This window comes from Eptatretus burgeri, chromosome 6 (genome assembly GCF_056783735.1).
Source record: "Eptatretus burgeri isolate ZD-2024b chromosome 6, Ebu_testis_v1, whole genome shotgun sequence".
Classification (NCBI taxonomy): Eukaryota; Metazoa; Chordata; class Myxini; order Myxiniformes; family Myxinidae; genus Eptatretus; species Eptatretus burgeri.
This window is the reverse complement of record NC_140966.1, coordinates 17,596,578-17,621,747: the sequence shown is the minus strand read 5'-3', so window position 1 is coordinate 17,621,747 and position 25,170 is coordinate 17,596,578. Positions and strand designations below refer to the sequence as shown.

At 42.1% G+C, this 25,170-nt stretch overlaps 1 protein-coding gene across 1 annotated transcript in view; it reads left to right on the top strand.

The window, feature by feature from the left end:
* SND1 (staphylococcal nuclease and tudor domain containing 1) overlaps positions 1-25,170 on the top strand; it is a 657,386-nt gene that overhangs the window by 519,552 nt on the left and 112,664 nt on the right. The gene's annotated exons all lie outside the window — the stretch shown is intronic.

Below are 25,170 nucleotides of genomic sequence, written 5' to 3'. Positions count from 1 at the left end.
CCAATCCCCCATGTCCGGTGGTGCAGAGGATGGTAGTTGCATAGGGCGCCCCGTTATTATTTCATGTGGAGAAAGGCCTCTGGTTGCTTTGTTTGTGGCTCGCATTCTCATTTGCGCTACTGGTAGCACATCTGGCCAGGGTAATTGCTGACTTTTGCACACCTTGGCAAGAGTAAGCTTCAGGGCTTGGTTCTCTCTCTCCACCGCCCCTGCTGACTGTGAATGGTATGGGCAATGTAGTTTGTTTGATGCCCAATTCCTCGGCTACTTTTATCATCACTTTTGCCGTGAAGTCATCCTTGGTCCGATGACAATCGTGTTGGGATCCCAAATCGCAGAATCACTTCATGCAAGAGCATCTGAGCTACTGTTTCGGCATCTTGGTTGGTGGTGGCGAAAGCCTCCACCCATTTTGAAAACATATCTATGATTACCAACACATATTTGTGGTGTTTGTATGCCGACAAACTTGTGAAATCCAACTGTAAGTGTTGGAACGGCCCCGACGGGAGCGGATGTGCTCCCCTTTTCTTCGGGCGCATTCCTTTTGTTATGCTTGCCGCAGGTCGCACAGTTACCAACTACCTCCATCGCCGCTTTCATCACACCTGGAGCATTCCAGGTTTGATGAATAATTTCTGATACCCCCTTAGCGGCCATATGCCCCTGTGTATGGGCAGTTAATACTCGCCACGGTAGCAATTTCTGACGTACAAAAGGTCTGCTCTGCTCATCCACCCACACCCCATGGGTGTTCTGCTGCCCCCCCCTTTGTCTTCCAGGATTCCTGTTCTTCCAGGGGTGCAGAGGCTTGTAAGTCTCTTAGTTGTTCCTGAGTTTGAGGAACATCTACTATTTGTTCTGCATAGATACCGGCTGATGGTTGCGGATTTGACTCTTCTTCATCGAGCACTGCCTTTGCCGCCAAATCTGCTTTATTATTGCCTTTTGAAACATCATCTTTCCCTCCTGTGTGACCTTTGCATTTAATCACCGCAATCTGCTGTGGCTCTTGCGCTGCTTGTATCAATTGTTTAATCAAGTCCCCATGTTTGATAACCTTTCCGGCAGACGTTTTGAAGCCCCGCAAGGCCCATATGGCGGCGGAGTCGTGTAAAATCTGCAATCTGTATATATATATTTAATGTTTTACCGGCTCCCATCTTACATCCGCATATTAGCGCCTTCAGCTCGGCTTGTTGTGCTGAAAATCCCTTTGGTAGCAATTCCTTTGTTATGGTGGCATTTGCAGTACATACTGCAAAACTAGCGATCATTTCTCCCCATCGGTTCTTTCTTGCGGCTCCGTCTACAAATAGCTCAAAGTCTGCGTTTGCTATTGGTGCTTCCTGCAAATCGCGTCTGGCCTTCGTTTCTTCCACCAGCACTCGTTCACACTCATGTGCCTCTCCCTCGTCGCCCGTTAGCAGTAGGGAGGCTGGATTCAATGGCAAACATCTTTCGATCATAATATTAGTTGCCTGCAAAAGCACCAGATCATGTTGAACTGCCCATGCCGCTGATATATGTTGTGTTTTGTTTTGCAGTATCAGCGCCGCCACGTCATGCGGAACTTTCACTGTCAGCAGGGAGCCCAAAACTAAGGTCGCTGTTGCAGTTACTACATATTGTGCTGCTGCCACCGCCCATAAACACCCGGGATAGGCGGCGGCAACCGGATCCAAGTGATTACTGTAGTACGCAATTGGCCTATTTTTCCCTCTGTGTTCATGCGTCAGCACTGCCTGGGCGAACCCTCCTCTTTCGTGGACGAATAAGGTGAAATGAAGATCATAGTTCGGTAACGCCAATGTAAGTGCCGAAGACAAAGCCTGTTTCAATGTCCCGAAATTTTTGTCCCCATTGTCCATCCAAGAGATCTTATCCCCCTTTGCTTTTTTCACCATGTCATACAGCCACCGCGCCCGAACTGCGTAGTCAGATATCCACTGCCGGCAGTAACCCGTTATCCCGAGGAACCGCCGAAGTTCCCGCAATGCAGTTGGTTTCGGGTGTCCCAGGATTGTTTCCACTCGTTCGGTTCCTAGACTTCTCTGTCCTTGTTCCAGTACATGTCCCAAGTACATTACCCTTGTTTGTGCGAACTGCAATTTCTCCTTGCTGACTTTGTGACCCTTCCGGGCGAGCGCCTTCAACAACGCCACCATGTCCTTTTCGCATTTCCTCTGGTCGTCCATGCAGATCAATAAATCGTCTACATACTGAATCATCACTGAACCTTCCGGGAGCTCTATGTCCTCCAAATATTTCTTCAAGGCCTGCGAGAAGAGCGTCGGACTATCGCATATCCTTGCAGAAGTACAGTCCAGGTATATTGTTGTCCCTCGTAGCTAACGGCGAATAAGTGCTGTGACTCCTTTGCCAGCGGGATGGAAAAATACGCCGAGCATAAATCGACCACGGAGAAATGTGTGGCGCATGACGGCACCCCAGACAGTACCGTGACAGGGTGTGGTACTACTGGAAAAGATGATTTCACGCATTTATTCACCGCTGACAGGTCTTGCATGAACCTCCATTTATTTCCACTGGGCTTTTTCATCCGTAGGATAGGCGTATTACATGAGCTCTTCGTGGGTACTATCACCCCCTGTTCTTGCAAGGATGCTAGCATTGGTGTGATTCCCTCGATCGCCTCCCTTCGCAATGGATATTGAGCCACTCGTGGCAGGGGTATCTCCTCTTTTACCTGAATGGATACAGGCGTTGCAGCCAGCATTCTCCCCACATCATTTGGATGTTCTATCCACAATCTGTCTGGTACTTCCTGTAATCTTTGCTTGGTCCCCACTCGCCTGTCTGTCTGGCGGTGGGGCTTCTCGCTGTTCATCTCATGCCTTTCCAGCATGTATGTCAAAATTTGATCAGGTAAGCATACTTTCCATCCATCTCTGCGTCTAATCGCGTGTAAGGCGTCCCAAGCCTCGTTAACCCTTTCTTTTGTTTCCGGGGCGCATCTCAATCAGGTAATCATTTTTCCCAATTCTCCCGCACTGTGTCCTTTACTTACTGCCATTGAGACGTGTGGTGTAAGTCCTTCTTTATGCTTCATTAGTTCACGCTCTCTGGTAGATAGTTCCACCTCCACCACCGCTCCTTCCTTTCCAATCCATAAGTTGGTTATCATCAGAGTGTGTTCGGCGGTGTAATCTCCATGCACTTTGGCTGAGTATTCAAAATCCTGCCCTGTTTCATCGTAGTAGACAGCATAGTGCAAAGCCAATTCCACTCCTTCCAGATCGATGTCGTTGCTAAGCAACCATTCCTCTACATCCCGCAATCCTTTTGCACTTTCCCAATCCCTGCTCAGCTAGTCTCTACCCTCCTGAGACACAATTCGCAACCAATAAACTACTGCTCCAAGCTCATTCATCATGAGGGTCATTACCTCTTCTTGTAATGCCAGCGGGGCATCTATGAAAACTCCGTCTTCCCTACACGTTATGGTACACCCCATTCTGCACAACAAATCTCTTCCTCACAGATTCATCGGAGTGTGTCTCGCTATCAAAAATGCATGTTCTCCTTTCAGGGGACCTACTTCAATTCGTAATTTATCTGAAACCGGGATGTCTTCTCTCCGTCCTGAAACCCCCACCACTCTAATTGAGTCACCTTAAAGCAGCAGGTTCTTTATCTCTCCGTGTTTCAGTGTTGACCGTGTGGCCCCGTGTCTACTTGAAATGTTACCTGTTTTCCCTCCACCTTTAACGTTGCAGTCAATTCTCTCACGTTCGGCGTCTCCCTTTGTGGAGCCACCACGGTATCCTCATGTCAATAACTCGTCTCCCTTCTCTCCTCTTCCCCTGGAGGCGCTGTTGGTCTCTCCCAGTGTGGTGGCGGCCATGGGCCCCAGCCCCTTTGCCTGGGTGCCGCTTGGCACTCCCGGCTCCAGTGTCCTGTTTTTCCGCAATTGAAACATTCTCCTGCCCTTTGTGAGCCATTATTTCTGTTCCACGGTCTTCGTTGACCCTGTCCCATCTCATGCCTTGGTTCCCAGTCTGAGTTATCTTTGCGAGGTCTCTCTTCCCGCTCTTCGTACTTGCGGTCCTTTCTCTCTATATTCCTCATTATTAGGGCTCTTTCGGTCCTTTTCTCCCTCCTGCCTTCTTCCTTTTGGGTCTGCCATGCCTGCCTTGCTCTTTCATGTAAAGTGGCGGGCCCAGAGTCTTTCCACCCTGGGATTTCTGCTTTTACTTCTTTCCTTACTTCGTCGCACAACCCCTCCACAAACATGGTGTTTAGGAAGTAGTCGGGCACTACTCCCATATTGTCATATCCCGAGTGTAGTTCAATCTGTTCATACAATTGTTTTTTATACGCGCTAAGTGATTCCTTTATATCCTGTACTACTTCTCTGATCGCCTGCCAATCCATAACCCTTGGGGCCATTTTGGTCGCAAGTTGATCCATCAGGACTCTCACACTCTCCTTATACGCCATCTGTGCCGGTCTCCGCTCGACACCGAGGTCATGTCAATTTAATGTGTGGTCCTCTTCTTCCTCTCTTTTTGTTCCCCAGTCAGCCGCATGTGCACTCCAGACCGAGCTGGGCAGCACGGCTGTGCATATAAATCCTATGTCCGTCCCAGTTGCCCCATGCATTTTTACCTGGTCATACAATATCTTAATCTCTTTCCTAGGGTTAGATTTCAAGCATTCTTCCATACTTGCTTTTACTCCCCTATTGTCTTGGGGAATCCACGATCTCCAGACCCAATCATTCTGTCTTACTTGTTGCATGGGGAACTGTTGGATGTCAGCCCCTCCCATTGCCCCTTACTCCTCCAGGACGGGGTAAATTCCTTTTGTCATCCCAGGTCGTGTGGTTATTTTCACATCTATGTCATCGTTAGTCTCCGCTAGCTGCGCTAGCGCTTGTTTCAATTTCTCCTGTCTTGCTTCCTCTTGTGTTTTCTGTTGGTTCAAAGTTCCTTCGAGACCTAAACGCTTATGTTCTGTCTCAGCTTGTGACTCTGTTAGCCACGCTACTCGTGCTCTCCAGTGTTTTTCACTCTGTCTCGGGCCTCCCGCTTTGCCCTCTGTCAGCGCCGTGCTAACTGTGTGCAACACCTTTGGATCGAGGGATCCGGTCAGCGGGAAAGGATCCTTTCTTCCCGCCTTCCATTTCACCCAATCTTGCACCCCCTCTACTTTATCCATTCCGTGTTTTTCCCCCATGGTTTTCAATGGTGTTCCTTTTGGTAACTCTTGAGATTTAACAGAGCTGTTCCCCATTTTATGTTCTTTGCTTTTCAACCGCCTTATAGCCTTAAAACGTTTCTCCTTTTAGTATGCGGGATCGTGATCCCTTACTGATCGACCACCTTATAGCCTTCTCTCTTATTGAGGGACTCGAACCCTCCTTTCTTATAATGCAGACTCTAACCTGTTTGTCCTTATTTCACGTGGCTTATCGACCGCCTTATAGCCTTCTCTCTTATTGAGGGACTCAAACCCTCCTTTCTACAATACAGGACTCTAACCTGTTTCTCCTTATTTCACTTGGATATTCCTTATCCTCTTACCTTTACCGGTCACACAACAACAAAGCCTAACAGCCCCTTGTGCTCCCTCAGACAAACCGCATTCGATTTTCCTCATATGTTTTACCGTTATCAGTTCGTGACCCGAGCACACTGTGAAGTTGCGTTCAATGGAGCTCTCTCCGCTGGGTGTACAGTGATTACCTAACTAGGGCCATCTTTTTGCAGGTGCCCGACGTGTGCGCATCACGTACCTTTTTTAGCTGAGACCCTTGTAAACACTGTACACCAAGCGGAGCCCCTCTGATTCGCACCGTCAGGATAAGCAGTCAGCTCCCATCTTGGGTGCCAAATGTGAAGACTCTTTCTTTGGCTGCAGTTGAAGAGTCAAAGAAGATTTTGGAATGCATGGTTTATTCAAAAAGAGCACTCGCATGCAGAGGTGATGTGGCAGCTCAACCAACATAGTGGAGAGCTTCCCAACCACACTGAAATTCTATATTCCAAAACCCCCCCTATATACAATCTATCTCTGGTTAATATCCATCTCTGGTTGGTATGACAAGAGCCCCGTGCGTGTGCTCAAAAATGTGTCAAGGGGTTCTCTTTCCCTCCCCCAGGGGAGGTTGAAACGGTCAAACCACTTATCTTAGTGCTCTACAACTTCTCCTAGGCAGTCGCTCTCCACAATCTAGGCTTTTTATCACTGAGATATGTTGAAAGTAAAAGCAAAGCTCTTTTAGTTCACAGTAATGGAATGCGTGGGTTGGCCAAGATAAAGTGTAGCACTACCTCTAAAGGACATGGGGTGGGCTAGCTTGTGGAAACAGTACAACTAAAATTATGAAGACTTTAAAATACATTTGAAAGTATACAAGAAAATTGGTTCGAACCCTGACATCTAACTACTATATAAGTATTGACTATGGATCAAATGTGGCCATTAATAACACTCCTCACATTCTATACCTCAAAGCCTGGTGGTGGCTTCACGGTTAGGGTAGCTGGCTTAAGATCTTAGATTCCTGCGTTCAAGCCCTGTTTTTGTACCATTGAATTAACACCATGCGGGTTGACTCAGCCTGCCATCCTTCCAAGGTCAGCAAAATGAGTATCAGCGTGCTTGTAACAGGAACATTGCATCAGCGGCATGGCCACGCACCCACAAAATTTTGCAGCTTAGCATCCACAGGCTGCATATGAATAAATTAAATTAATCTCTACCTCCTTTTACATCTTTTAAAATGTTTTTTTATTATTTATTTCTCGTTTCTGTACATTTTTAAAATGTATTTTAAAAAGGTATAAAAATATTTTACTCACTAGCTTTGTTTAATTTCTGTCACTGCATTGACGACAAGTCGACGACGACCTGCACGGCTGTGAGGCTGCACGCCTGTGCGACTGCAAGCGTTCAGAACAGAAGAGAGTTCTTGCACTCTGATTATAATTATTGTATATCTGGTAACAATGGTTGTTTCACCGTTAACCACACCTGTCTTTAAAAGCAGTTTCTGTTGTCAATGCTGTCGGACTGTGCATAATATTACGCAGCTAACCACGCCCATTTAGGTGTGATTGGCCCTCGGGAAATTGTGTTGCCATGGTCCCACCCCCCACCTAGCTGATTGATAGGTGTGGTCCCTCCCACCCCTCGTTTCCCTTAATTTTCCTTTGAGGCATTATGCAGTTTTGCTTACTTGTCATGGAATCCTGTCAAGTTATGAAAATTTTGAGTTGTCATGAACCTTGCCACTCACTATAAAATGCAGCATATTCATGTTTATACCAAGTCTTGAACAAAAACACATTTTGAGCTTGGCTGTCTGAACAGATGATAAAGAAGAATAACAAGCAGGCTATTTTGTGTTTGGGCAGTTTTGTTGTTCAGTGATGCTGTCCAAAAGCTTTTTGAGTGGTATTGGATGTGAAATCCTCCATAGATGACTGTTTGGTACTTTATAGGTTTGAAAGTTTGTATCTTGGTCGATATGTTTTTGAGGGTTTGGTTTGTATTATACCTACAGAGTGTCCATACCATCCCCACTTAGGAAGTCTGGTGAATCCTTGATGAGTTTTGTGATATTGTTTTTGTTTTATTTCATGCTTTTTGCGTAGTTTGATTGAGTTAGGTATGCCCTATTCAGATCGGAACAGACAAAATGCCAGTTGATTGCGGCTGTGCAAGTTTAAATCGGTCTTTTAACAAATAATTATTTTCCAGAAAATTATTTTGAAGAAAACCAGAAAATAAAAACAAGCTTTCCTCTTTTGAATGAAACTTTCCAACATATAATCTGCTCCTGTCAATTTTCATGTTGCTTCCAGTGTACCAGCACAAGATGATTTCAAGGAATCCCAAGAACTGCTCTTTTTTTTTAATAATGGCGTAAAACCACAATCGTGTTTTCAACTTATTGTGTAATTCTAGTGGCAGCAGATCATCAATGGTGTTGTGTGATCTTACGTGTTCAATGTCAATAATCTTCTCTCTGTTGGTGTGTTTAAGCTAGAAAAGGTGCTGTGCGTGTGTATTTGTGTGACTGTCATTATTTCTTTGCAGTCCCAAATACTGATGATCTGTAAATATTTTTTTCTTCTATCCCATCCACCGTTACCACTTGTTTTTTTATTTTTATTTTTTCACCACTTTCTGTGTCTGTCTGTTTTTGTTTGTTTGTTTGTTTGTCTGTTTGTCTGTTTGTTTGTGTGCAGCATATATCAAAACGTGGATGGATTCGGCCAAAACTTTGTGGACAGGGTGGGTATGTGCCAATAACGAATTGATTAGATTTTGGTGAAAATCCGGTTACAATTTGTTTTTTTTAATTCTCAAAGTGATTCTTCATAAATGAGAGATGGAGCCAAAATCAATATATAGCATGATATTTCAAAAAGTTGTGGACTAGTTATGACAAAACTAGGTGGAGGAGTTGGGTAGGTAACAAGAACAAGCCGATTAGATTTTGCTTCATGTCCGGATACCGATCCGGCCCATCAGTGCGATACAAAACATAAACTGTTCAGCCTGGCAGAGGTACTGTATGTGCTCTACCGAGTGACGTTCTTGTTTGAGATTGTATTCAAATACTTATGTGTAAATTTATTTTATTGAGGTATTTTCTTTCCGACCATTGCAGTAGTTTGATCAGTCGGATTGTTCATTCATTGATGATTGTAATATGATAATTAATCAGTCAGACAGCACGGTCAGACACGATCTGGAATACCCATGACTGACAGAGGAGAACCGCCTCTGCACATTGGGGCAGTATTCCTTCACTAGTCTGACTTGGGATTTGTGAGGATGAGAAGCTGATGGGAGTAGAAGTATATGTGGATGCTGAAGAGGAAACTGTTTCTTCGAGGCCTCTTTGGTGAGATTGAAATTTTAAGACATGAGGCTGCCAGGAGAGATTGCTGGAGCTCGTGATACCGATCGTCTATATACAGGCTGGGGCATTTACATCTGACACATTTGCAATCTTTATAGCCGGAAGCATTCTTAGCATAACTAATTATTGTTTTCTTTGTTTTACAGATAATACTTGAAAGTTTTCAATGATCGAGCACGTTAAATGTAATGAACCTTTTTTTTTTTTTTTTAAATGCAATGAGCATGCCAATTTCACAAACAAGGTCATCGTGACAGATGAGGCACACTTTGATTTGGCAGATTTAACTCCACCAGATTTCTTCCTATGGGGATTTCTGAAGGGCAAAGTTTATAAGGATCATCCAACATCGATCGATGAATTGAAGGCAAGCATCACTGCAACCATCCACTCTATTGATCAAGAGACATTGGTTGCAGTAATGAACAATATGATGATTTGCTCTCGTGAATGCACGAATTTGAAAGGGGCCCATTTGTCTGATGTAATTTTTCAGAAATAAAGAATCAAAATTGATTATAAAAAATTTAAAGTATGTGCCTATGTTGTATAGAAATTTTTATTTAATTTGGTTTAGAAACAAAAAAGTTATAAGGATAACACAAACCGACAGATATAAATGCCCCACCCTGTATTAGGGTAGCAGCAGTTTGCTGTCTGCCCATATGTCACGTTACGTCATTTTGTCTGCGACGGCATCGGACCGCAAACTCCAACATCTGCCATTTATATTTTCATGCAGTTCAGGCCTAACACATCGTCAAACTTGTCATATTTACAATCTCCATGCCCTACCTTTGCATTTTCCGTTCAGTGTGAAACACAAACAAAAGAATTGATAAAATTTATCAACAAATATCCTAACGATGGGCGTCATGGGCCTTCCAATGGCACAGTACGTCGAGGCCTTCGGCTTCATTTCTGAGCCCTCACCTTCAGTATGCTTCAGAAGAATTGGCTCAGTTTTCTTCACACTGTAATATCGTTTTCGTCATATGATAACAACATATAACATTAATAATAATATCTATATTAACTAAAACTCTCATCTTGTATGTATGTTCCCGAAATACAGCCAAAACGGTACACGATAGCACAAATTTTTTAGGGCCACCTGACTCATCATTCGCCTTGCGGTGTGCAGTATCAAGTTTCGTTCAAATGGGGCAACGAAAAAAATTATTAAAAAAATCAATTCCCGATTCGGTCAAGTACTCTTCAGGAGAATTTGATCAATGCAAACAACCTCAGCGGTATTGTTCGCTGGAGCTATATTTTTCTATTTTTTTCTTGAAATGATTTTTTTCATCAACCGCTGTCACAACGGGAACCCAACGGGTTCACGGGTCGTCTAGTAGTACCTATAATCGTAACACCGCAATCCCCCCTTTGTCATGACTCCAAAGTTACTCAATTAAAGCGGTGTAGTATTCATGACTCAATGAGAAGCAGTGTACTGATACTTGGTACTTGGTAACTGCTATAACTGCGAACAAGCCATAACTATTTCACTGGGTTTAGGTGTTGAAGGTGGGGAGAGGGTTGGAGGGAGGGGGGAGAAAGTTGGGGGTGGAGAATAAAGTTAGGTTTGGGGAGGGGAGTCATCAACGCCTGTATGAGAGAGTTAGAGGTTGGGGGGGCAGATAGCTGGAGGTTGGCAAGGGGTAGATAGTTGGTGGTTGTGGGGGGAATAGCTTGAGGTTGGGTGGTGAGAATAGCTGAAGGTTGGGTTTGGGTGGTGGGGATAGCTGAAGGTTTGGTGGTAGAGGTAGTTGGAGGTTGTGGTGGGGGGGGAAGGATTGTCAACGCCTGCATAAAAAGCTCTCTATTGTGGCGACATTGTATCATGCTAACTTAAAGAACAAATGCACCTGTGCTCAATCGAGTTAATGGTGTGGACGAAGGAAGTCTTAAACGACTTGAGCATTATGCTGATTGGTTGGTGCAACTGGGTGAGGAGTTCCTGCCTTCTGTGGAGGGTAACCTTTGTGATGACATAATTGCATTATCACCTGATCTTTGTGTGAACTTGGAAAATGACATCATCAACCATGTGTATGCCAGACTTGAAGAACCGTTCAATCATACAAGTTCTGAGTGGTTTCCTTTGACTCCATGACTTTATCTGAGTGGCTGCCTTAACGTGCGATTTTTAACGACAACGAATAACACATGATTGATCTTCTCAACAGTAAAATCATTGACCACCTGATTAGTGACACTTTCATTGTCAAAAGTGTCGTTTCTTTGGCTGATCACAACCGATCTGCCCTTTTTCCACCTGAGTTTCTTCACTCAATAAATCTTTCAGGTGTGCCACCGCACGAGATGTCACTGAAGGTTAACCAGAACACCCATCATGCTGCAGTGAAATCTCAATCCTCGCATTGGCCACTGTAATGGAACATGTTGCATATTAACAAGGTCACTGATCGTCTTCTTGCAGTGCGGATGCTCGGCGGTGAGCGTGCCAGTTCCATTCTCCGTATTCCTAAAATTCTTCTTTCATCATCGGACGCAGATCTTAATTTCCAACTCCACCAACGACAGTTTCCGGTCAGGCTGGCCTTTACGATGACGATCAACACAATAAGCCAGGGTCAGAGCCTGTGGTGGTGTGTTCTGCTTCCCACCAGTGTTATACACACGGATAGCTATACGTTGCAGCGAGTAAAGTAGGAGACCCACTCGATCAGCACATCTTTGCCAACCAGAGTGAATTCCGGATAAGGAGAGGGACTGAACATGTTGCAGGCCGACAAACCCACAACATTGTAAATAGTGAGATTGTATAAACTCAGGGGCAGATCCAGTGAAATTTGCAGGATTAATAGCTCCCAAGAAAACGTTGCTTTTATTAAAACTTAAAATAGACGAATTTGGCTTTAAAACCTTTTGTAGTTCATTTCAACAAAAGTAGGCTATACGTAAAAATTGAATTACCCCGAGCCCTCATTCCCCATTGCCTCTCCCTCAATCTGCAACTGAAATAAAACGACTTTTTTTTTCACTGATCATCACGATTGTTCTCTGACATCACAAAGCATAAATTATGCCAATGGAAACAAAGGTGATACCCCGAGTACACTAATTTGAAACGTTTATTTTAGTTAGATGTATAAAACAACACGTTTCTTTTTTCCTCTGTCACTTTCATTCACCATCATTGACACTTTCATTTTGCAATTTATCATTTATTTTCACTTCATTGTCTGATCTTTGGGAACACAAAATAAATTAATTACATTATTTTTTGGCAATAAGTGTGCGGATGACCAAAGTTTACACTGGATTGTTAGTAGTAAACATAAACTCCAGGAGCATGCGAGGCAGCGTTTCGTTGCCTCGACTGCCAAAATAAAGGGAGGATTTTCTGCAGAACTCTGTTTGTGGGTCCTTGCTAGTATTAATAGAAAAAAACTGTGAAAGTTGAGACCTGGACTTTTAAAAAAGGCTGTGTTAATTTTACTGGATATAAGGAATGTTTGAGTCTTGGACAACATGAAGAAGACAGGTTGTTGGAGCCCCATTGGAGGATGAGATTGAGATCTCAACTGATTAAGATAACAGTTGAGAGGTGATCAGCAGCAAAGGACTGGGAGAATGTGAACTCGGATTTATAACTGGTGGAGTAATAGAGGGTCGAGTCGTCGGCAAAGGAATGGGACAGGGTTGTTAATAGCTGTGAGGTGGTCATTAATGAACAGAAGAAAGAGGGAGGGCAATATGATAGAACCTTGAGGGACACCAGAATTTGTGATGGAGTTTAGAGAGGGCAGCATCAACACAGGTAGAGATAAATCACCGAGCAATGAAGCTTGAAATTCAGAAGATGAACTGAAGCTGAATAAGCTGGTGTTGGCTTTGTGGTTAGGGTGGTGGCTTGGGATCCCAGCGTCCTGAGTTCAAGCCCTGTTTTATCCACTGAATTAACACCAGGGGGTTGACTCAGCCTGTCATCCTTCCGAGGTCGGCAAAATGAGAACCAGTGCAGCAGCCAAAAGGCTGCACATGAAGGGAAGGGGTATTGATAGATTGATTAAATCTGGTATTCGTGTCGCACAGGCATGATGAGTCGAATGTCGTCCTCCTGCGCCTCAATTCCTTGTAAATTCCTTGAATACCATTACATTGGGAGCTTCTGCAGTAGACCTATGTATCAGACTCTCTCAAAGGCTTTGTTGATTATCCAGTGCAACAACTTGACTTTCTCTGAAGTGCTCCAGAGCTCAAGACCATTGGTTGGCAACGTAGGCCAGGAGGTCACCAGTGGACCTTGCTTTTCAAAACCTATATTCAAGGTCACTGATAAGAGATCAGGACTTTAAGTGGGTTAAAAGTTGTTTATTGATGAGAGATATGACTTTGGAGATATGTGAGGTCAAAGCGATTGGACCGTAATTGGAGGGATCAGACATGTCACCCTTCTTCGGGACAGGGCAGACATAGGCAGGCTTCCAGGAGGTTGGGAAAATAGTGTACAGTAGGAGAGTTTGAGAAAATCGGAGCAAGTTAAGTAGCGCAGCATTTGAGACAACAGCTGGAATGCCGTCTGAACCATTGGCATTGTTGGTGACGAGGGAGAGCAGGGTCTCGCAAACTTTGTGAGTGCAAAAGTTCTTAACTTTACACTATAAAAGTACCCACCTTGGTACCTTTACATCTCAGAACACACTCCCCCCTCCCCCCCCCCATTTCCACTCCCTCTCCACATATCCCTTTAAACTTTAAAAAAATTCCTTTCCACTCTTTTTAGGTAGTTATAATTCATTCTTGTGCAATAATGGTTTTTTTCTTACAGCAAAAACAAATGCTCTAATTTCAGAGCACGTTTTTATTGCTATGATAGCACACATCGATGAACATTGCGTAGTTTCTACCCAACACATTGATGAACGTTGGAAAGTTCCAACAATGAAAAGTATTTCATGTCATTGTGCAAACCTGGTAATATGAAAGTCCACATTGGCAGGCTTGCTTTACATTAGTTTGCGATGTTTACTTCGTTTACTCTGCTCCAGGCAGAATCTCTCTCATGTTTGAGTCTAAATACTCTCCTCCCATGGGAGGCAGAATTCACCGGAGCAAAAAGGGCACCAATTATAATGACACAGATGTGATATCTCACGATGAAACATAACTATTACATCACCACATCACATTGAACTATATGGACATCTCAAATGCTGTGCATATTTTAAAGGAATAGTTAAGATTCAAGTTTGACATCCTATTTGCTCAAAAGTCCCATCTGACTCTCTCGTCCCTCCACCTCTCCCACCCCACCTCCCTGTGCATTCTAAAAACTGCAATTGCATTTTGCTTTGCTTGCTTGCTTATTTTTACCCCACGTGTGCGAAGCAAAAAGCGGGGTTAAATAATTGGTTCATTATCTTGCCAAAACGAAGTTTTTGCAAGATATGTTAGTCAGCTTGTATGTTTTTTTTTTTTTTTTTTGTTTGTTTGTTTGTTTGTCTGTAATCACGTATAAAAAATTCTGCAGAGCACAGTTATCATTGGAAATTTTTGTAACTTCACATATCAGAGGCCTATAGAGGTCCCTTTCATTGCACACAATTTTGAAGGTCAAGGTCAAAGGTCAAGGTCACTTTGTCGCAAATCAGGGGAGTCGACGAAACCCTTATTTTTTGAGTAATTTTGATCGGATCGTCTTCAAACTTCATGGGAGTATCGTTCATGGTCTGGCGCTCAGCTGATTAATTTTTGGTGGTGATTGGCCTTGACCTTCATGTTTTTTTTTGTTTGGTTTTTTTTTTTGGTCTGTAATCACGTATAAATCACTCTGCAGAGCACAGTTATCATTGGAAATTTTTGTAACTTCGCATATCAGAGGTTTATAGGGGTCCCTTTCAGCGCATAAAATTTTGAAGGTCAAGGTCAAAGGTCAAGGTCACTTTGTCGCAAATCAGGGGAGTCGACGAAACCCTTATTTTTGAGTAATTTTGATCGGATCGTCTTCAAACTTCATGGGAATATAGTTCATGGTCTGGCGCTCAGCTGATTGATTTTTGGTGGCGATTGGCCTTGACCTTCATGGGTAGCGCCTCAGGTCAAACATATTTGACCCCAAGGTCAAATTTTCAAGTTTTAAGAACCATATCGTGTCGTACCTCAAATTGAACACCTCGATGAGTGCTTTCTAGATATGTCAAGCTTGAGACATTATGACGTCATTTGGTGATGTTATGAGGAAAACGCATATTTTTCATGGTTACTCTGTAGAACGATTCTCATCGGAATCTCTCGTAGGCAGATATTCCTCAAGGAGTTGCTCCTGGTGGATAGCAGCTCTGTTCACCTCAGTGTGACCTTAAAGAAGTCACACGTGGTCACCTTTTGGCAAGATACGGGTCACCTTGCGGGTGACATTGGTTTATTTTGTCTGTCTGTCTGTCCGTAAACGTCAGTTTGTGATTCAGGAACAACTTGATTTCAATTTAATGTTATGCTTTGAACATGAATCAGAAAACAAACCTGGAGTTTCGCAATGCTTTGGCTCTGAATTCGTACAGATCACGCATGCGTAGAAAGGAGTGAGATAATTTCTTTACTCTGTCTGCCTGTCTGGCAATCAGACAGAATGGAAGATCATTCCAAACAGGCAACTTACTGGTTTTGGGGATGTCATAAAAGGCACAAAGAACATACACTAAAAACTAATGTATCGTGTTAAATAACATCAATGGCGCTCAACTTCCAAAATTTTTTTTTTCGACATTCTTTAAAATATTCATTCTATTTCAATTGAATTGTGTACTTGAACACTGCAGAACACAAATCGCCTTTTTGGCACTTTCAAAAACCTTTTGTTTAGTCATATTTGGGCAAAATATTACGGCGTTTTACATCAACTCGACCAATTAGTTTTGCTGCTCGCCGACCCCACCCATGTCCTTTTTTCTCAAGACTGTGTGGTTAAGGTGTTATATGAAGTCTCAAGTCTAGTTATATTAATCCTTGATAATTGTGGCTATTATATTTGTCTTTCCCAAGTATAAAACAAAATCAGTGTGAAAAGAGTGACAAAGCTCACATATGCAGGTGGAACAAGTCAGTGATTGTGGGGCAGGTGCTGAGAGAGAGAGGGCGGTGGGGGAATTTCCCTTCTGGCACAGTGGAATTCCTGATTATCATTATTAATTGACGCTTGTTGAGCTTCAACAAACTGGAATGAAAAATTTAATACAATCTGAATCGGTCAACATAATATTTTGAACATTTATTTTGAGGATTCCATCAGGATCTACCAGAATATCACTCAAGTTTAGTCTGTGTCAGGATCCCAGCAAAATTAACTTGTAATTGTAGTTTTTAATCCCAAATATTTAAGTCGTTTTAAAGTATTTTCTCCTGGAATTACTGTCACCCGTTAACCACAAAACAACGTGCAATAACGACTGCATTATGTGACCACTTCAATTGTACACTTTTACACTGAATAGGTGGTAATTTGAAGTCTGGCTTGTTCCGTGGCATAAATCAAAGCCAGACTGAAGAAGGCTCACATTATAAAACTTATTGACCGTCATTGACTCGATTAATGAGATGCATGACCCCATTTTTAAATCAACTAATGAATACGTTTTCTACAACGCTGCTCTTTCAACACTTTAGTTCAATTGCATTTTTGTTCAGAACAGAAAGAGCAATCGGAGAAACAGTATGTGCTCAAAATGATGATTACTCATTACAGTTTCCTTTTAGCTGTGATGAATGAAATGTACAAGGGTAGTTCAAGGTTGATGTTGATTTTCTTTTATCTTTTCTATTATTATTCTTGCAAATGAAAAGTACAAGGATGTTGATTAAATTTTAGCTTTTTCTCAAGGTATTCCCCTGCATACACACCTGTCCCATTGATATGATAGCACCTTCATTCCATCTGCATGAAATTTATTTGGGATAGGTGCACAGCCATTTCAAGACATGTACCTTGAGGTCCATCATTTGTAAACTTGATTCTACCCACATAATTTTGGTTGGTCTAAAGAGATTCAAATATAAAGGTGACAAATCTTTAACTGCATCGTGGATGATTTATAGAACTTCTCAACCATCTCCACTGGAGTCGGTCATCACATTGACCATTTGAGAGCGAGCATATCATGCGATCGTCATGCCGTCAAAGATTATATTTTGTTTCCGTTGACGTATTAGTTGCCTCGCATCATTCCTTAACAAGTCGCTGGTAGTAGTGTCCCTTTTTCCACATTCAATAAATTCCATGTGTATCAAGCCATTAAGGTCCCAAAAACACTTTCTCCATAAGCTTTCTGGCTGGCTGAACCTAGTGGTGGAAGCAATGATGTCTCAATTACATGCTGGCAAGCTTTGCTGTGAAATGATGGATGCAGGTCTCATCACAAGTCAGCCTTCTTCAATAAGTCATCTCTCTCACTCGCGTAGCCTCCAGGAGCCCTGTTGCAATGGCCGCACAGGTTGCCTTTTGATAAACCGGAGGATTTTTGTTAACACACCTTGCACTAATGTCACTGAATTACAAGTAAAATTGAATAGTTGTTTCCAGAATTCCAATGCTGACATCCACTTATTCTGCAATTCCACTTGTAGTGTTTGACATTTATCCAAAACCTTTGTTCTTCTTCTGTCATATGCAGCACGTAGTTACTTTTAGCATCAGTGCTAGGTTGTTAGCTTCCTCTGTAGGTTCAGGAAGGAATTTTTGGAATTTAGCTAGGTTGCCTGTTATAGCTCACATAATCTTCATCAAAATACACCGTGGGATCGTGACGTCGACAAACTTATGCTGGCAGATGGATCCCTAGACCCCATCTTCACATCCATCCGAAGGATGACATGCTCGATAAAATATCACTGCCTTCAAAACAACATAGGTTGGAGTTGGTTCGACAATTGAACCCAGAATAGACGGTTCATTGGTAAGTGCCCTCCATCTCTACCATGCTGTCAGGACCAACATTATCTGTACAGCGTGTTTTCATGTATGATTGACAGCAGTTGCTTGCGTGTGAGAATGCGAAAAATCGCTCACCGGTTCACAGCCTTTGTTATTTATTTTATTTTATTTTTTACACTGTATAATTTAAACACAGCAACATAAAAGATATGGAACTATCAAATTGTGCAGACCAGCGGTGTGCAATATTTTAAACATCAGTACATGTATCTTGCAATGCTTTGAAACTGTATGCATTGTTGGGATATTGAGCTGCTGTATGTTCTCCATGTCTTTCTTAATATAATGCAATGTGGGGTTTTTATTTTCCCATAATTCTTACACCTAATGTTACTCACTATGTTGGCTTACAGCGTTGGTGAGAAATGAATTTGGCTCGTCCACCAGAAACACACAAAGTGAGTGATGCTACCCAGATTATTTTCGCATAGCAACATGACGGACACCCTTTGGTAAATTGGAAAAAAATTACAGTCAATAAAAGTCTGACGTGTGGGAACATTTTGGTTTTGAACATTAAACCAATCAAAATGTTCAATCAGTTTGTCCTCACAAATCAGACCCAAGTCGGTTTTTTGAATTGATTGTTGGCAAAGGTGTGCTTTGTAAAGCCAGATGCCAGATGTAAAGTAAAGCTAAAAGCACTTGCCTTAACGATGTGACATATTTATGTTAAAAACAAACAAACATATCTCGGCATCAAAGTAAAATGAAATAGTCTTGCTCGTGAAGCCAAGTGGTAATGTGCATCGGCAGACATTTAAGGGGCTGTCACACCTTGACGATTTAGCCAGCGTATGGCAAGGTATCAAAATGTATGTAAAACGCTGGCGTACGCTGAACTATTGATGTTTTTTTTCCAGTTTTGGACGTATTCATAACGAGTTGGACGTATGCATAATTTATTAGTAACATACACAGAACGTTTTGATAACATATTGATAACTTATATCAACGAATGCTAAGCGTGTTGTCGGCGTTCACAACCTATTCCCAACGATAGTCTAACTTATGCATAGCATGCGGCAGCATATCGCCGACGATCACGTGGCGTAGCCTATTAAAAGGCTGCGGCTCGACGATTCAAATCATAACCACACTAGACATCGAAGTGTCAAGCTGCTGTCACACCTTGACGTTTTAGCCAGCATATGCCGACGTATGAAAAATTTGCCGAATACGCCGGCACACGAAGAATACATTATGGGTAAGTTTTGTTTACGTTAAGAGCACGCTGAAGCACACTGAAGCACGCTGGCATACGTCGTAGTACGCCGAGTACGTCGACAAATTTTCAGCATGTTGAAAATTTTTCAACGTATGCCAGAGTATGACGCACACGTTCCGCATACGCTGGCCATAAGTTGTAGGCACGTTACGCGATCGTTGACACACGTCGACACACGTTACTTGTAAGTTACTCATAAGTCGAAACACATCGAGGTAATGTTTAGCGTACCCGAAACTTATTTCTAACCTATGAGTAACGTGCTTTGAACCTATGTGTAACGTATCTCCAACGCATATTGACGTATGTGGATGTATTTGACGTCTTCCGGACGACCACAGAACTTACTGAACATGTTACTAACTTACAGCTATCGTATAATAGCATATTGGCAGCGTTTAGGGGAATTGGTATATAAAAATGGGCTTCACACAGGAGGAACCCGTCAGTGTTCCAGACTCCATGGTTTTTTTTTTTTTCTTCGGCATGACATTTTCTTCTTCTTGACACTTCGATTTCTAGTGCGGTTATGATTTAAATCGTTGAGCGGCAGCCTATTAATTATATTAGCCAGCGTATATAATATAACCAGCCAGCGTAATATATATATATATAATATATTAGCCAGCGTATATAATAACCGAACTAGAAATCGAAGTGTCAATATCACCGTCATGCCGAAGAAAAAAAAAAAAACTATGGAGTCTGGAACACTGACGCTAAACATTACCTCGACGTGTTTCGACTTATGAGTAACTTACAAGTAACGTGTGTCGACGTGTGTCAACGATCGCGTAACGTGCCTACAACACGTTACTCATAGGTTAGAAATAAGTTTCGGGTATGCTAAACATTACCTTGATGTGTTTCGACTTATGAGTAACTTACAAGTAACGTGTGTCAACGATCGCATAACGTGCCTACAACTTATGACCAGCGTATGCGGAACGTGTGAGTCATACGCTGCATACGTCAAAAAATATCGAGCATGGTAAAATTTGTCGACGAGCTTGGCGTACTACGACGTATGCCAGCATGCTCTTAATGTATACAAAACTTACCCATAACATATTCGACGTGTGCCAGAGTTTTAGACAAATTTTTCATACGTCGGCATACGCTGGCTAAATCGTCAAGGTGTGACAGCCCCTTTAGAAAAATGGATGTAATCAACAGGACATTGATTGAAGTTTACTAACAACAGTGGGAAGAAAGAAGCTGATGTTTTGGGATTTAACCCTTCAATGGAGCAAAACAAGTGCAGGATAGGGGTGAGGTTTGATGTAGGGTGGTAGTGAGTGAAAGGTGTGTGCCTTAGAGTGAATTGGGTGTCAATGAGCCCCTTACATGATGGTGGAGTGAGGAGGGCTCGTTTTGACCCCTTCACAATAGGGAGTTCAGGAAGTAAAAGTCGAAGGAAATAAATAGAAAGACACAAATATTTTCCCGCCAATGTTTAACTCGAGGCATTATTTCACAACAAGCAGGATAATTCTGAATAATCCATGAAAGATGACATTGAATTGCTCAACATTCGATAATTCAGTTGAACCAAACTTGGCCAACTCCCTCCCTCTCCCAAATCCCCCTTGGCCAGTTTACCTCCGAAGATGGGGTTTTTCCCGCATATTCTTTGCCTGGACATCCACAAATGAATTTTGACCACAACATCAACTTTTCCAACCTCACAAAATACGAATGGAATGCACTACAATCTCTTCGGAAACGGGAGCACGTTGTCTTCAGACCGGTTGTCAAAGCCAATGCAACAGTCGTTTGGCGCTCCCACATGAACTGAACAGGAAATGTTGTAGCAACTTCCGACGCTGGTTTTTAATCCAAGATCAACAAAAACCTTGCCCTGCTGAACTAAATATTTGTCAAGGAAGCCATCAAAGATTTGATTTCAAACACGGATTCCAACTGTTTACAACCTCATCTGTTTACAAAATGTAGTGCTGTATATGAAAAACGTAATGAAGTTGCATGCGCACCACCACTTCGAAAACGTCACACATTAATTAATACCAAATATCGACAAAGCTGACAATCCGGGTCACCCTATCTTTTCCACTTGTAGCGGCCCCACCCAACTGATCTTCAGTTATATTGATAAGAACATGGCTCCTCTCATTCAATATCCACCCTCCTTCATCAAGGGCAGCAAACAGGTATTCTCAATCTTTGAAAAGTTAATGTTTCCCTTTGCCAACATATTTTTATTCACTGTGGACATCAAATCCCTGTTCACTGTCTTCCCTAATGACAGGTGTCTTTGAGCAATGAAACACTTTTTTGAACTCCTGACTTACAAAGGAAACGAACATAGAAATTATCTGACTCGCTTGGCTGGTCCACCTTCTTAACTGTTTTGTATTTGCCCGAGTTCTACAAGTGGATGAACGGCATAGCCATGGGCACAAAAATGTGCCTAATTTCTGTAAATCTTTGTCCGTTGCATTGAAAACCAATTTTCCACCAGTTTGACCGGCCAACCCTTGAATCGTTTCACTGCTTCATAGACAATTGCATTGGTGCCATATCCTGCAGTAGTGAGAACCTTGAATGGTTTTTCGACTTTGTCAATTCCTTCCATCCTGCCCTCAATTTCACATGGGAGATTTTAGGTACAGTACCTCTGTCACCTTTCTCGATATTAATGTTTCAGTCAAAAAGAATGGATGTGCCACCACTGTTCATTCCAAACCCACAGATTTGCACAGTGACCTTCTATATTTATCTTCACCCCTCACATATCAAAACTTAAATTCCATATTCCCAATTCCTCAGACTCCACTATCTGTGCAGTGAGAATTCAGATTTTAAATCCAAATCTAATGAGTTATGTCAGTTATTCACTGAACATGCCTTCCCACCTCAATTATGACCAGTGTACAACGGTACACCCACAACACTGACAGACACATGGTGTTACAACCTTCTGAGAAAAACAAAACAAAACAAAGAAGATCCAGTTCACATTGATGTACCCTCTCATTAACTTTCATCTCTGGAACATCATCCAGATGACCTTCAAGTTTTTACAGAATGGTGGTGAAACCTCCTCCATTTTCTCACAACCTCCTCATTTCTTTCAAGTGGGACAGAAATATGTGAAATTCCTTGGTTAACGTCTTTCCTTGGTTTTTCTTAGTAATCCACTTGAGTAAGTTCAGTCACTCAAACTCCTGTGTCTCAATATCAGCCATAATCTTTCACATTTCAAAGTTGGCCTCCAAAGTTGCATCATTGCAAACTCCTTCCCTGGTACACCTGAGCTCCTATCCAGCTACAAGGCCTTCATACACAGTTTGATGAAGTACTGCTCTCTCCTCTGGGCTGGGTCCCCTGCCTCACATCTTGCTCAGCTTGACGCAGTTGAAACCAAGACCTTGTAAAATTATTAGAATTTCCTGTGTTGAAGCCGAGTCCATGGGCTTATCACTTTCCCATCGCAGGTGAGTGGTCTCTGTCTTCTGCCATCTCCTTTCTGGTGTTGCACCCTCTGCTCCTTCCGTGCTTTGTCACCTCCAGGTTTCTGCAGGGCACACACGGTCCACCAAAACACCGCTCACCTCCACTCATTTGTTCCTCTCTTTTTTTTCCCTACCTGTGGAACCAACTTCCACACTCTCTTCAATCTCATTCTTCCCTCCAGGTCTTCAAGACAGCTGTTCACTACCAGCCCCAAGGCCACCTTCCAAATTTTCAGTTTTTCCTTCCTGAGAGCTTGCTTCTCTACCTATCTTGTTCCTTTCCTCCCTTATTTGGCCAAGTCTCCCTATATTTTATCCTTAAACCCTCTTTTTTTCTATTGTTCCTTTTGTTCTGTTGTATCCTGATTCATTCAGTCTTCTAACTCTTCCACATGTCTCAACTTTGCATTCAAAAAAGCTGTTTTAGTTTATCGAACATCTTATTTACACGACTTGTTGGTCTCCCTATATTTCCTCTTTTCTCCAAAGCACAGTCCTCTTGACTTTTATGCATGAATCCTGAACCTCCCTCTTGTAAGATTTCAACATTATTCATTCTCACCCCATGTTTTCTTTGACCCCTGAAACCACTTTGACGCAGGCACCTCAAACTCGCTCCCATCCTATATCAATCCTCGCCCCTATCCTGTCCCATTTATTTTTTTTCTCTGATGAAGGGTTAACACCTGAAACGTTAACGTCTCCTTGCTTCCAATGGTGGTTAGAATACTTTCATCAATGTTCTTTTCATTCCATAATATATCGGTATCACCCTTCATTATTATCACAATCTGAGTCTGAGAGGTAGCAACACTGCATAAAAGGACCAACAAAGAATATGCTAAGATTCTTTACCCACATTTATCAAGATATATGTTATGACGCATCTCCCTTGTACAATATGTCGTACCACAAACATTTGACAACATCCTTCGCTTATGTGGACATTATCCTGCGAATGTTAGCTTGTTTGATGGTTTTTCTTCACAAGGAACTTAATGATACACCTCTGTTCCACAGCACAGGTGAATCCTGACCACCATTCACTGTCCAATGTCAATGAAAGAAATTCATCATTGAAGTGTTGTTTGTTTGTTTTTTTTACACTATCCTGTATTTAAAAGTCCTCGTTAACGTTTCACCACCCACGGAAATAATGTTTTTTCTGTTTCAAGAAGCCAGACATTTTGTGAAATTTCATGCTTGGTATGGAGGTGCTTACCCTGTCTTTGCCTTGGTACATAAATATCTCCAGCGTTAGGGTCTTATGTCAATTAAGAATTGTGTTTGTGAGGGTTTCATGTCAGATATTAAAATTACAGAAATCTTTTTTCGCACACTTAACAGAACAATTCATGCATTAAAGCCCCTTGCAAGTCAATCCACAAGACTGCCTCCTTATATTTTTGTTTCTTTTCTTATTGTTGTTGCTGTTTTGATCACTTGTATAATTTACCTTCGGTGTAAAGGTTGTACACAGCACAAGGTGATTAACAATGCTCATTTGTTTTACCTTTTGTCTATTGTGGAGCCTTTTTGGTTGACTTCGTGATTCCTGCCAGGGGCCTTGTTTGAAATTAAAGTCCTTGTTTTGCCACTGCGTGAATGCGATTTGAGGGATTTGCTTCCATTTGTCCTTTGATTCCTGTTTTATGGCGTTCCTCTTCATTTGACAAAATATTGTTTTGGTGGAAGGTCTTCTCACTCAAATGTTCGTTTTTATTCTTTGACTTCCTTGACCAATGTGAATTATTTGTTGATAGTTTATTTACTCCTGTGAATGTCCATGGAAGAAACTTGTATTTGGCAGAAATTTAAATTGTCCCTTTTGTATTTTCAAAATGGGAGGTCATAGTTTGTTTGTTTTGGTGAGCAAAGCTATCATTTGTTATCCGGTGTTGGTGTGGTATCTGTGTGTGTGAGAAACCCACTGCGCCAACAGTGCCTGTGTTTGTGTGAATGCATTCGTTCTACAGGCCCCGTTTAGATAAATGATTATACAACACAATTCCACTCCAATTGTTTTTATCCAATTTTTTTTTTTATTCAAATATTAATATTTTATGTCCATACTAAATATATCCATGTAGTTTGCTCTGCTAAATCCTGTTCAAAAAAAAGAAAAGGTGCAGAAAACACCAGACATTATGACAAAGTGAAAGCAAACTTCACATGGCCTCACCATCTCTGATCAAGCAGTTTTAGGCCTGCACTATGGACATATTGACACGCAATCCAGAAAACCACCTCCTTTCAAACACAGCTGAGCAATAGTGCAATATTCAAACTGAAATGTGTCAAATATATGTGGAATATTAAATTATGAGGAGCTATTGTTCGAGCCACTCACTATATTTCACTGCAAGACGATGGTGCACTTATCTTGTGCTGTATATGAAAAACGTAATGAAGCTGCATGCGCATGAAGCCTTGGAACCCATTGCCTGGTGAACTGGCTTTACTCAACCCACAATTATCACGAAGAAAATCGATGCCGCCGCCATGTTGGTTTTCTGGTAAACCCAAGATATCATCGGAAGTCTCATATTCACTTATCTTATATATATTATATATATTATATATATATTATATATATATATATATA